The sequence below is a fragment of the Helianthus annuus genome, chromosome 2 (assembly GCF_002127325.2).
Source record: "Helianthus annuus cultivar XRQ/B chromosome 2, HanXRQr2.0-SUNRISE, whole genome shotgun sequence".
NCBI lineage: Eukaryota > Viridiplantae > Streptophyta > Magnoliopsida > Asterales > Asteraceae > Helianthus > Helianthus annuus.
In genome coordinates, this window is record NC_035434.2 from 108335969 (window position 1) to 108349303 (window position 13335).

A 13335-nucleotide genomic window follows, 5' to 3' on the forward strand; every position below is an offset into this window, starting at 1 on the left:
AAAATCATTCAGCTTGAAAAAGAAGCTGAAAGTGATCGGAATAAAATTGCTGATTTAGAAAATAAATTGAAAGGTTTTCTGACTTCTGCACCATATGTGTGTCCAGAACCGATCAATTCTGTTCCAATAAGTGACAATGTCACAAATTTTGACAAAGTCAAAATTGAAGATTGTGATGAGAAATCTGATGATGAAAATGAAAAAATTGAAAAACAAAAATTGTTTTTGAAATTAAAAGAAAAATTTCAGAAAACTGTTCTGCAATTAACTGAAAAAGGTGAATGCTCTAAGCAAAAACCTTTGAAGAAGAAAGCGGAACAAAAACAAAAAATTAAAAAGGAGAAAATTGTTCAAAAAGAAAATAACAGCTCATCAGATCGATCATCCAATCAAAAACAAAAATTACACAAAGTAAAAAATGAAAACTCAAAAATTGTTGGTAATAAGTGGTGCAGGTCGGACCACAGTGCTCAAAAGTCAAATCTAGCAATCAAGAGGAGAAAGGAATGTCACCAAGCCAAACAGTGCTTTAATTTGAGCATTTGGACTGAAAATGGTGATTGGTATGATAACAGAGTGTGTTACCAATGCGGTTATCAAGGACACATTGCTGTTAACTGCCAGAGAAGGAATTTTGAGACGAGAAGATGCTTTAACTGTCAAATCAAAGGTCACATTGCCAGAGACTACCCAATGAGATCAAATGAAAGATCGAGGGTTGTATCTCAGAAAAGGGCGATGAAGTCAGTCAAAGTCAAAGAAAAGCCCAAGGAACTAAAAGTTTCAGAACAGAAAGTCAAAGAACAGAAAGTTCAAAAACAGAAAGTGAAGCTTTCTCAGGGGCAGAGAGACAGACTGCGAAAGAAGAGGAAGAAGGCGAGAGAGTATCTGGAAAAGATTTTGTCCTCGGGTTCATCTGTTGGTAAAATAAGAGTTCTGATGAATCAACTCCCTCGATTGCAAAGTCAAGCAAAACGAATTCATCAGATACAAATCTGAGGACAGAAGAGAAAGGAATTTTGAAAGACAAAGTTGTTAATCAGAAGATTAACAAAACAAAGAAAGTGAAATTTTCACTTCTTGGCGATGAATCTGTTTCTGTGAAAACAAAGGAGCCACATGTCGGCGATGAATCTGGCTCTTCAAAGTCAGACAAGCCACATTCAGGCAATGATTCTGGTATGGTAAAGCCAGAAGAGCCATGTATTGAGGTAAAAGTAGAGAATTCTGGTTTAACAATGGATGACGCAAATTTTCTACCATTGTTGAACGAGAATTCAAAAGCACCAAAGGACCGTCAGGCTTGGGTGAAACTGTTTAAATGAAAAACCTGACTTGCCGGAACTCCCAGGTTGGTAATTGGGGAGTAGGAATCGGCATCTTTCTTGAGAAATTCACTTCGGTGATATTTCGACTTTCAAAAGATAAATTAAGGACATTAAGTTGTACTTGATTCATCTTTCCTGCAAGTGGTAATTTGAAGAACAAGGTGATGAAACCCCGAGTTTATGAAACGACACACAAAACTAATTTTCCAGAAAAACCATTTTGATTAAAACAAACTTAAGTGTTTTGAAATCATAATGGGAAAATAGTTTGTTGTCAGGGGGAGTTCTGATTGTTTACGCCAAGTGGATGGAGAATTGATGTGATTCTCATCGAGTTGTCAAGTTTGTACAGTTTGTTTCAAATTTTCTCAGAAAATCAAAATTGAAACATATTTTGATTTTAGGGGGAGAAACATTTTTAAAAATTAGAAAATTTGAAAATGTCAAAAACATTGAAAATTTAAAATCGAGTTTTTGTTGCATAAAAGAGGAAATGATAGTACATCAGTGGTCTATCACAACACGCTAAAGATATGTAATGTTTAAAAGTGATAAACAATCTTACTACGGATGTGTCGGTAATTTTTGCACACTTAGTAAATTGAAATGAGATATAAACCTAAATTCAAACTTGCTTAATTCGTGGGTAACTATTCTTGGATATATGGGTAACCCCCGAAATCTTGTTTGAAAGGTCCCTCTTTCTGAGATACTAGGTCTTTATACTCAGTGATATCTGGGGTATTATCCCGGGACTTCTGCTGTATGGAAATACTGACCTAGTCCCCGAATAATACTTTCTGCAAAATGTTTTGAAATATAAGCGCAGCCCTCAGCAAGTTGATAAAACAATAAAATTGGTAGTCACTGCTGTTGTAACAAAAGATCCTCTAAAGGGGACCCACCAAAAGTCGAAGTCGTCATCTCTCTGCGTATACGGAAGTATCGACCTGAGCTCTCACGGCCCTCGCAATTTACCCCTTAACAGATATCATCTGTGGTATACTCACCTGTAAGACTGAACATTGGGATCTGGATACGGGAGTATATTCAAGTGGAGTGATACACATTTAAGTTCAAGTTTCTAAAACATTAATATCGTATCTCGAATCAATTGAAATTTGTGTGAAAATTTAAAGTCGACCAATATACTGACAATCTAGGTAAATTGTTTAAAACTTGAAATGTCTAAAAGCTTAATGGTGTTGGTGATATGTCTCAAAAACTGATATGATCCTCTTGCACAAACTCACAAAAATATGTTTGTACATATTTCATTTCTGCATTTAATTTCTGCTATTGCATTTATGTTTCATAGTATGAAAAATCCAAAAAGATTTTCGACAACTGATGGTGAAAAGCTGATATTCAAAATCTCAAAGGCTAAACAAGATGAACAATTGGTTTGGTTAAGATGATGAGAAGTTGGAAGATAATCCTCAAATATTTAGATGATTCATTAATTTGAATCACAATATTATGTGTTATATGTTTGAGAATTTTGAGTGAATTCTTTTAGGGTCAAAATTATTTTGTCTTACGAGAGGTTGAGATGTATAGGTTTCTGATTCTGTTGCTACGGAAAGCCAGGCGTCGATCCCAAAAGCACGGAAGCTTGATGAAAGGGGGAGCCTGAAGAAAGAGACTATAAAGAGGGAGAGCAACGGAAGCTCGAAGACAGATCCACGGGGATTCTGTTCGAGAAAGAGAAAGACAAGACGCTACGAGATTGACTGCGGCAATATCCAAGGGGGAGATTGTTAGTGCATTAATGTCTATCGCCTTCGTCAATTCGAGCCGTAGCGAGAAACAGAAGAAATCAAGCTTTTATTGTAATATTTAGATAGTTTTAGCAAGGTGGCATTTTGGTAATTAATGAGAAATCTCATTAATTCCAAGGGCTATAAATAGGAGCTTTAGGTTTAAAGTTAAAGACTTTTGGAGATTTGGAGATTTGGAGATTCAAGTCTAGAGAGAGAAAGTTCTCTCCACGTGATTTTTGTATCGTACACGTCATATTCTTCAATAAAATCACGGTTCTAGTACGTTATTGTGTGTTCGGTCACGCACGTTCACGGATTCCGCACGTCGAACGTTCGTTACGCAATCGAACGGTGTCAAAACCGGTCCTACAACACAAAGTTCTCATGTAAGTCAAATAATGCATAATGTAATGCATAGTTCCATGCAATGCTAATGATTGTGTGACCAACTTAATTGTGTTAAGTTAAAGCATTAACCTGAAGTTACGGGTTGTCACATTATCCCCAACTTGAAAGAAATTTCGTCCCGAAATTTAGCATGCGGTTACTGAGGAAGCTAGTTAAGTTGTATCGTTTACTGGTTTCCCTGGGGTATCACATCATCCCCCCATTGATTTGGAATTTCGTCCCGAAATTCTGTAGTAGCTTCAGCCTCAGTAGCGGTTGCACGGTTTCCAAATAACTGGGGATACTTGAGTTTCATTTGGTCTTCTCGTTCCCAGGTGAACTCTGGGCCACGACGGGAGTTCCAACGAACTCGTACAAGAGGTATTCTAGTGTTCTTGAGGACCTTAACATCCCAGTCCGTGATTTCAACAGGTTCCTCGACGAAATGCAACTGTTCGTCGATAGTGAGTTCCTTCAAAGGAACTATGAGGGTCTCATCTGACAGACACTTCTTCAGATTTGACACGTGGAAAACGTTATGAACTGCACCGAGTTCTGCTGGTAAGTTCAGTTTGTAGGCCACCTTGCCTATTCTTTCAATGATTTCGAACGGTCCAACATACCGCGGATTGAGCTTGCCTCGTTTACCAAAACGAACCACACCCTTCCAGGGTGATACTTTGAGTAGCACTCGATCCCCAACTTGGAACTCGAGCGGTTTTCTGCATTTATCAGCGTAGCTTTTCTGACGGTCACGAGCTGCCGCCATGCGTTGTCGTATCTGTGCAATCCGTTCATTAGCCTCAACTACCATTTCTGGACCTGTGATCTGACTATCACCCACCTCTGCCCAACAAAGAGGTGATCGGCATTTACGTCCGTATAATGCCTCGAATGGAGCGGCTTGTATGCTGGTGTGGTAAGTGTTGTTGTACGAAAACTCCACTAACGGGAGACGTTTTTCCCAGCTGTTGCCGAAATCGATAACACACGCCCGAAGCACGTCTTCTAGAGTCTGGATAGTGCGCTCAGACTGCCCATCCGTCTAAGGGTGGTAAGCTGTGCTCATGTCTAACCAGGAGCCAAAAGATTTGTGCATTGCTTGCCATAGTTCTGAAGTAAATCGTGCATCACGATCTGAGATAATAGAGGTTGGCACTCCATGCCTCGAAACAACTTCTTTCAAGTAAATGTCTGCTAATGTAGAGAACTTGTCAGTTTCCTTGATAGCCAAGAAGTGAGCAGACTTTGTGAGTCGATCCACGATCACCCAAATGGTATCGTTCCCACGCTGGGATCTAGGTAGGCCAGTGACAAAATCCATGGAAATTTTATCCCATTTCCATTGTGGTATCTTTGGTTGCTGAAGTAGGCCTGATGGTTTCTGGTATTCCATCTTGACCCTCGCGCAGGTCAAACACTTGCCGACGTAAGTTGCTATGTGCGCCTTCATGCTAGGCCACCAGTACATAGTTCTAAGATCGTGGTACATTTTATCCGAACCTGGATGTACCGAGTAGCGGGACTTATGAGCTTCATCCATTACCAGCTCGCGTAAGTTGCCATAATCTGGAACCCAAATGTGTCCTGTTACGTAGTAGGCGCCGTCTTCCTTTTGTTCTAACCATTGCCTTGAGCCACGTAGGGCTTCAGCCCTGACGTTTTCTGGTTTCAATGCTTCTACCTGAGCATCTCGTATCTGTGCAGGAAGACTAGACTGAATAGTAAGTTGTAATTCTCGCACGCGTCTAGGCGTAGTGTCTTTCCGACTGAGGGTGTCAGCCACAACATTGGCTTTGCCTGGATGGTATTTGATAGCGCATTCGTAATCATTAAGTAGCTCGACCCATCGACGTTGCCGCATGTTCAATTCCATCTGCTTGAAGATATGCTCGAGACTCCTGTGATCGGTGTAGATATTGCACTTGGTACCGTACAGGTAGTGTCGCCATATCTTAAGCGCGAAAACAATAGCTCCAAGTTCTAAATCATGTGTAGTGTAGTTCCGCTCGTGAAATTTAAGTTGGAGCGAGGCGTAAGCAATGACTTTATCCCTTTGCATCAATACACAACCAAGACCCTGAATCGACGCATCGCAGTAGACCACAAAATCGCCTGTGCCCTCTAGCAATGAGAGAATAGGTGCGCTGCATAGCCTATCCTTTAGGTGTTGAAAAGCCGTTTCTTGTGTATTACCCCAACGATAGGTAACACCTTTCTGTGTCAGCAATGTAAGCGGCTGTGCGATCTTTGAGAAGTCTTTGATGAACCGTCTGTAATAACCCGCCAAACCCAAGAATTGGCGTATTTCCGTTGGTGTACGCGGTGCAGGCCAGTTCCTGATCGAATCTACCTTGGATGGATCAACATGAATCCCATCCTTGTTTACCACATGTCCCAAGAAGTGGACTTCATGAAGCCAGAAGTCGCATTTTGAAAACTTGGCATACAGTTGTTCCTTTCGAAGAAGTTCCAAAATGAGTCGCAAGTGTTGTTCGTGTTCCTCCTGACTCTTGGAATAGATCAGGATGTCGTCGATGAAAACGATCACAAACTTGTCCATGTAAGTCTTGCACACTATGTTCATTAGATCCATGAAAACTGCAGGTGCGTTCGTTAGCCCGAACGGCATGACTAGAAACTCGTAGTGGCCGTAGCGAGTTCTGAATGCTGTCTTAGAGACGTCCTCATCCCGGACTCTCAGCTGATGGTAACCTGACCTCAGGTCAATCTTGGAGTAGTAGCTCGACCCTTGCAGCTGGTCGAATAAGTCATCAATACGTGGCAGAGGGTAGCGGTTCTTCACTGTCACCTTGTTGAGTTTGCGGTAATCTATGCACATCCTGAAGGTATCGTCCTTCTTTTTCACGAATAACACTGGAGCTCCCCAAGGCGAAGAGCTAGGACGAATAAAGCCCTTATCCAAGAGCTCTTGCAATTGCTTAGATAGTTCTCTCAGTTCGGTTGGATCTAATCGATACGGTGCGCAAGCTATTGGTGCTGCTCCAGGAGCTAATTCGATTTGAAATTCGACCTGGCGGTGAGGCGGTAGCCCAGGTAAATCTTCAGGAAACACTTGAGGAAAATCACGTACAACTGGGATATCCTCTAATCTCTTCTCTTTCGTTGATGCGTCTGTAACAAGTGCCAATATGGCAGTGTGACCCTTTCGCAACCATTTCTGAGCTTTCAGAAAGGAGATGATGCCAACCACGGCACCACTCTTGTCGCCCTGAACTTCGAGAGGTTCTTTACCCGAACGGGGAATACGAACGATCTTCTCCTTGCATAAGATCTCTGCTTGTTGTTGGGATAACCAATCCATACCAATGACGATGTCGAAACTACCCAGAACTATAGGAATGAGGTCGATGGAGAAAGTCTGACCGGCTAAGACGATGTTACAACCTTTGACTACATGTGTGGCCTCTAAACTTTTACCGTTGGCTAACTCTACGACATGTTTGGTGTTTAAGGGTGTTGGTGTACGTTTTAACATTTGACTAACTTTTAGAGACACATAACTGGTATCCGCACCCGAATCAAACAATACAGAAACATAAAAGTCGTCGAGAAGAAACTTACCCATAACCACGTTAGGATCATTCCTTGCGTCACCCTGCCCCAGCACGAACACACGACCCCTGGCATCATTGCCATTATTGTTTCCGCCGTTGTTGTTCCCATTGCCCTGATTGTTGTTATTGTTGTTGTTCTGGTTCTGGTTTAACTGGGGGCAGTCACGTTTGAAGTGGCCTTCAGCACCACATTGATAGCATCCTCTGTTGCCTCGCTGCTATTGCTGCTGCTGGTTTTGTGGAGCAGGTGGTTGTTGTTGCTGATTCTGATTTGCAGGTCATGAGCTTCTGCAATCTTTAGCCTCATGACCCATCTTGAGGCACCGCTGACAACGACCCTTGTTGCACTGGCCGTTGTGGTGCTTGTTGCAAGTATTGCACCTTGGAAGGTTTCCTCGATATCCACCCTGTCTTTGATTACCCGAAGCTTGCTGACCAGGGCTCTGGTAGTTATCAGTCTTGCGCTGCTGAACCTGAGACTGAGTTGTAGCTGAACCTTTGCTGGAATCCCTATCCCATTTCCGTTTGTTATCACTGGGAGTAGCGGAAGTAGTAGCATCGGTAGCACTGATACGTTTAGGCAGCCTGTTCTGTTCCACTGCCTGATCTGTGAGGCGATGAGCCAGACATTGAATATCCTGGATATTATTATGGTTGGCCAATGTCATGTGGCTTTGAATTTCTGGTGCCAGCCCTTTGAGATACAACTCAATACGTCTGATAGGAGGGTCCACCATAGTTGGACACAGGACGGCCAGCTCGTTTGACCGTTTAGTATATGCCTCAATTTCCGACCCCGTCATTTTCAGATGAAAGAACTCCACCTCTAACTTGTGGATGTCGTCACGTGTGCAGTATTCCCATTTAATCAGCTCCTTGAAATCATTCCAAGGGGTAGCGTTAGCAGCTGCCAATCCTAAAAGTTGAACTTGCGCATTCCACCAAGTCAGCGCGATTCCTTCCAGTGTGCCAGTGGCGTACTTCACCCTGCGAGCCTCAGGGCATTCACACATCTCAAACACAGACTCGAGCTTTTCAAACCAATGGAGGAGTCCCACTGCTCCCTCCGTGCCACTGAACGTGCTTGGACGACAGTCCATGAAATTCTTGAAACTGCAAACAGGTGGCTGAGCGTGTTGACCTGTTGTGTATATAAGAACAGGACAAGGTTAAACACAAGAGTTGGTTTAGGAGTGTAGGATCTAAAGATCCTAGTGTGAGTTACGACTGCAGGGTCTACCTCCTGCTTGTGCGGCTGCAAGTGCCGCAGCAACTTGTTCGTTAATGAGAGCCGTCAACTGGGCTTGTGTCAAGTTAATGCGTCCAGCCATGATCTTCATAGCAAAGGTAACATAAGTGAGAGAGCGTTCGCGAATAGTGCGATGACAGAAGAGAGTAAGCACACAAGTGTTCTCAAGCAATAACGAATAGTAGGCAATGTAATCTAAGCATACCACGAGCAAAGTTCTATGTAATTCTAGCAAGTAGACAATGTAAACATGAATAGCAGTACCTAGTATGTTGAGTCTTGCACGTGGAGCGAAGCGTCGTTGTGGATCGTTGAGCACTGTACTGGTTATAGTCTGGTTTTAATAAAAACGTTTTCCCCATATTAAAACCAAGTTCTCTATAACCAATGGCTCTGATACCAATTTATCACACCCCCAAAATCCACACGCGGAGTACCACCGCTTGGGGGCGTGACTGACCAGGATCAACCCACCAATCATATTGAACATGTAAGTAATAAGTAAAAGTAAATGTAATTCAACCAAACCAATATGAAAGGTGTTCAAAACATAAGTATAATATCAATTTTTAGCGGAAGCAAAAATATAAATCCAACATAAGTATGAGTATGAAATGTCCTAATGTTTAATCAAAGCGTCCACGATCCTTGTCCACAACGACCGCGCCTCCCAGTGCAAGCTCCATGTATACCTAACGACCTGCAAGGCATGTAACAGAGAGTCAACAACTAGTTGAGCGAGTTCACAGTGGATTGTTTAGTAATAGTGTTCATTTCGTAAAACGTTTCTTTGTTTAGAAATCCATGTATCGTATATAATTACATTGCGACCCTCCAGGCATGTTTGCGAAGATTGGTGGGGGTTTCCCATGTATTGTAGACTAGTATTATTTGTATCGCGGCCCTCCAAGCATGTGTGCGAAGTTTAGTATCAGTATCGCGGCCATTCTAGGCATGTGTGCGAAGATCAGTATCAGTATCGCGGCCATTACAGGCATGTGTGCGAAGAGTAGTGGGGGCTTCCCCATGTATCACTAGTCTAGCAGTATCTATAAGTGAACTTTCCCAACCGAGGTCAGTAACTCATAATTCCCAATAACAAAGTAAGTACAGATAATCATCCATTCCCATTCCCTACCCCGGGAATCCCATGCCTTGGTAAGAGTGTGAACTCACCTTGGTTTGCTCGGTTTGTTAGTGTGCTTCTAGTATTTATTAATGGTTAGGTCCGTTACACGCGACCTAAGGTACATTACACATAAACTCAATGTAAGTGTTTACGTTCAAATAAGGTTTATAATTCCTTGGTGTCCAAACAACTGTGTTCCGTGTGATAATTGTTTACAGATTGACCTGACATAGACTGCACATACATACAATAACACACAGTGGCATGCAAGGTGTTCTTCATACAACACTAAAAGGGTTTTGAACTTAGCATTATAAGTAAACTCGGATCCCTAGTGTTAACATTTAGCTCTAATACTTGTGTTTACAATAAACTCGAGCACTTATACTTACATCAAACTCAGACCATACATCATCAATAAAACTCGGACCAAACATCAAACAAAAACTCGGACCAACATCACACAAAAACTCGAACCAAACATCATCACTAAAACTCGGACCATACATTATTCACAAACTCGGACCATACATTATTTACAAAACTCGGACCCAATGAGTCCTTATAAAATTCGGACCATGAGTTTCCTTTACAAAATTCGGACCATGAGTTTCCTTTACAAAATTTGGACCATGTGTTTCTTTAATAAAACTCGGACTTGTGTTTCTTTAATAAAACTCAGACTTGTGACTTCACAAAGCCCTGACACTTAACTCCGAGTTAACAACATGCGTGATTTCCAAAACCAATTTACAGTTTTCAATGGAACAGTTACATTGCATGTTACGATTAAAAACCCTAATTTTCATACATTGGCAATGCTGTAATCTAATCAACAATCAAACACCTCTAACATATCAGGCATCTTAATGTCAGGCAAGTGATTACACAACTATTCACAAACCATTTCACAGTAATCAGGATGATCAATAAACACAGAACCATTGTTTGGAGAACTAGGGTTTGCATGAATCAAATAACCAATGATTAACAACAAATAATCATTAAACGTTTACCTTAGATTGATTCTAGATGGATTGGGAAATCAAGATTGATGCGAGAGAACTTGTGTAGCCAAGAATGATGAGAGAAATGGTTGTAGAGAGAATGATTTGAACTGCCCTAGAATGATTTGTGAGGAAGGTTTTAGGGTTAGGAGTTATTAAGGTTTCACTAACTACTCTACTCACCCCTAAGTATCATCTTTTACATAAAACACACACACCACATATAATTTACAGTCAAGGCACAAAGTTCTCATGTAAGTCAAATAATGCATAAAGTAATGCATAGTTCCATGCAATGCTAAAGATTGGGTGACCAACTTAATTGTGTTAAGTTAAAGCATTAACCTGAAGTTACGGGTTGTCACACTAGAGATAGAAAGTAGCAAAAGGTGATCCACGGTGCTGTGTAGCTTTCAGCCTAATTTCGGGACGAAATTCCCTAAACAAGTAGAGGCTGTAACACCCCGTGTTACCGAATGTCAATGTCAAAGTCAAAGTCAAGATTGACTTCTTTGACCATAGTTAGTAGATTCTATGTTGGTGTTTCTGTTAGTTGTATTATGTGGAGTAAGTGTTATTAATCAAAGTAATCGAACGTTTATCAACGCGAAACGATTTGCGACTGTGAATAATAGGAAGTAACAATGCGATAAAGTCAATCAATTAATAATCAAGCTAATCAAATCATCATCGAACTCGAAACTCGAATTACGTGAATTCTGGTGTTAGTATACGTGTGTGTGTGTATGCCTTATGTGTTACTTGTGCATGTTTACTTTATGTGATGTGTGGTAATCAATCGAAACTCGAATCAAAACTCGGAACTCAATTGAACTCAATCAAAATCGAATTATGATAAATGGTGGCGAAAAGATAGTGTGAAATATAGATGCTTGTATGTAGATATAGTGGTTGGGATTAAAAGTAATTTGAATAGGAAACTCTATCATATTCGTATCGTCTTCAATCCGAAATATCAGAAATCGTCGCACCGAACGCTCGAAACAGGCTGTTGATCGATCAAGCTCCTAGCCGATCGAACAGCCCAGCCGATCGGACGGACTGTCCGATCGAGCAGGCTGTCCGATCGGGATGCCTGGCCGATCAGCCAGCCCTTTCCTCTTTGGGAAGCCTATAAATAGCCCTGTCATTGTCATTCTTTCCACTTTTGGAAACTCTCTGACCGACCAGCTCGTGTTCTTCACTATTTCTCAGATTTCTCTCAATCCCGATAAGATTTCATCCTAAATCATGTACTTTCTTGATCAATGCACGCTCCTACACCTTTCTATCTTTCAAATCTTGATTTCTAACCGTGAAATCTGTCACACCCTGACTTTTGCGGAAGCGTGATTATGGGGTGACTTACTTGTTATCATTGCATTCAACCATATCAAACAATCTATATGATAATACCAAAGATTTGTCATCCATAAAATGAGTTTAAAACATAACAACATTGTCTAAAACGTAGACTTCAAAATTTAAGTTTTACAAACCAGATAAATTGTGTAAAAGTTTGCTAAGGACTCGTCAAAGATAATAGTTGTAATCCAAGTTTGGAAGACGTGTCTCGTCCAGGATTAAGACACACTGGCCAAACCCAAAAACCATGGATGACATCTTTATACTTAACATGACTTGAAATTCCAACGCCCGCCAGATCCATACTTAATTTCCTGAAATACATGTAGTTTGGAAAACATCAACAAAAGTTGAGCGAGTTCATGTGTATGTGAGTTTGTACAAATCGTTAATATATGTCTGCATAAATTGTTAAAATGTGTCTGTATGTCCTTGGTATGTAGCAATAAGGAAAAACAGATCAATTAATGTGTAGCTAATACATTAATAAGTGATATGGCCTAGGAAGCACTCAAACCTGTAACGCGTACTTCATACCGGTCCTTCCGGCGGAACGACATAGTCACCACATGCAGCCACACGCTGGCCCATGTGTGGGGCTCGCAACACCCAATAGATCTATCACTCATGCCTCTCGGTCCTTATACAAGGATTAATGGTCTTACGATAATAGCCTATCCATTCACGTGATCTAACAGTAAATTCCTTAGCTAATCATACCATGTATAGAAATGTCTGTAAATGTCTGTAAGTGTCTGTAAATGTCTGTAAAAGTCTGTAAATGTCTGTAATAATTGTAGCATGTATTTCACCCCCGAAGTATAAAACTAAAAACGGTTAAGAGAAAAGGGGGACATGAACTCACAGTATTGCGTCTTCGGTACTCGTAACCCAAATCTCCTCAGCAAACACGACTACCTACAATGGTCTAACGTCTATTAGACGGACGGGCCGTGCCTTGGCTTAGAGTTTAGTGTTTTGAGTTACGTTACATTGGCATTATGTTGTTAAAATAATAATAATTATTTTAACTTTATTAGAAAAATAGTTAGACAACTATTTCGTATTTATTTTCTCGAATGTTTTACTAAGTGTTCGGATTCTCGGAAAATTTCGGCAGAGTCTCCTCTGTAAATAGAGGTGTCCATGCTTAAATAACATATCATTTTCTTTTATATATATCCAATAGTTCATTTTCAATCATCAAACCGACATATCGACAAACAAAACGTTACTTACTTTATTTCAGCTTTATTACTCAAAACCAGACTGTTTTTGAGGATTTTTATAAAATAGTTAACCTTTTCTAAAAATTACCAAATTTTCACAGAATGTCACACATGTTCCAAAGTTTATTGTGTAAAAATATCAAAGTCCAATTCGTTACCCATACTTTATAGAAAATCATTTTCTCGACTGCAATCAGATTTGTTACCTTCTGATCGCAGTTTACGGAAATATTCACTAAAAATCAACCGTAAGTCCGTTTGACGAAATTCCAGTTGGAGGGTCGTCCTGACAATGGTGTC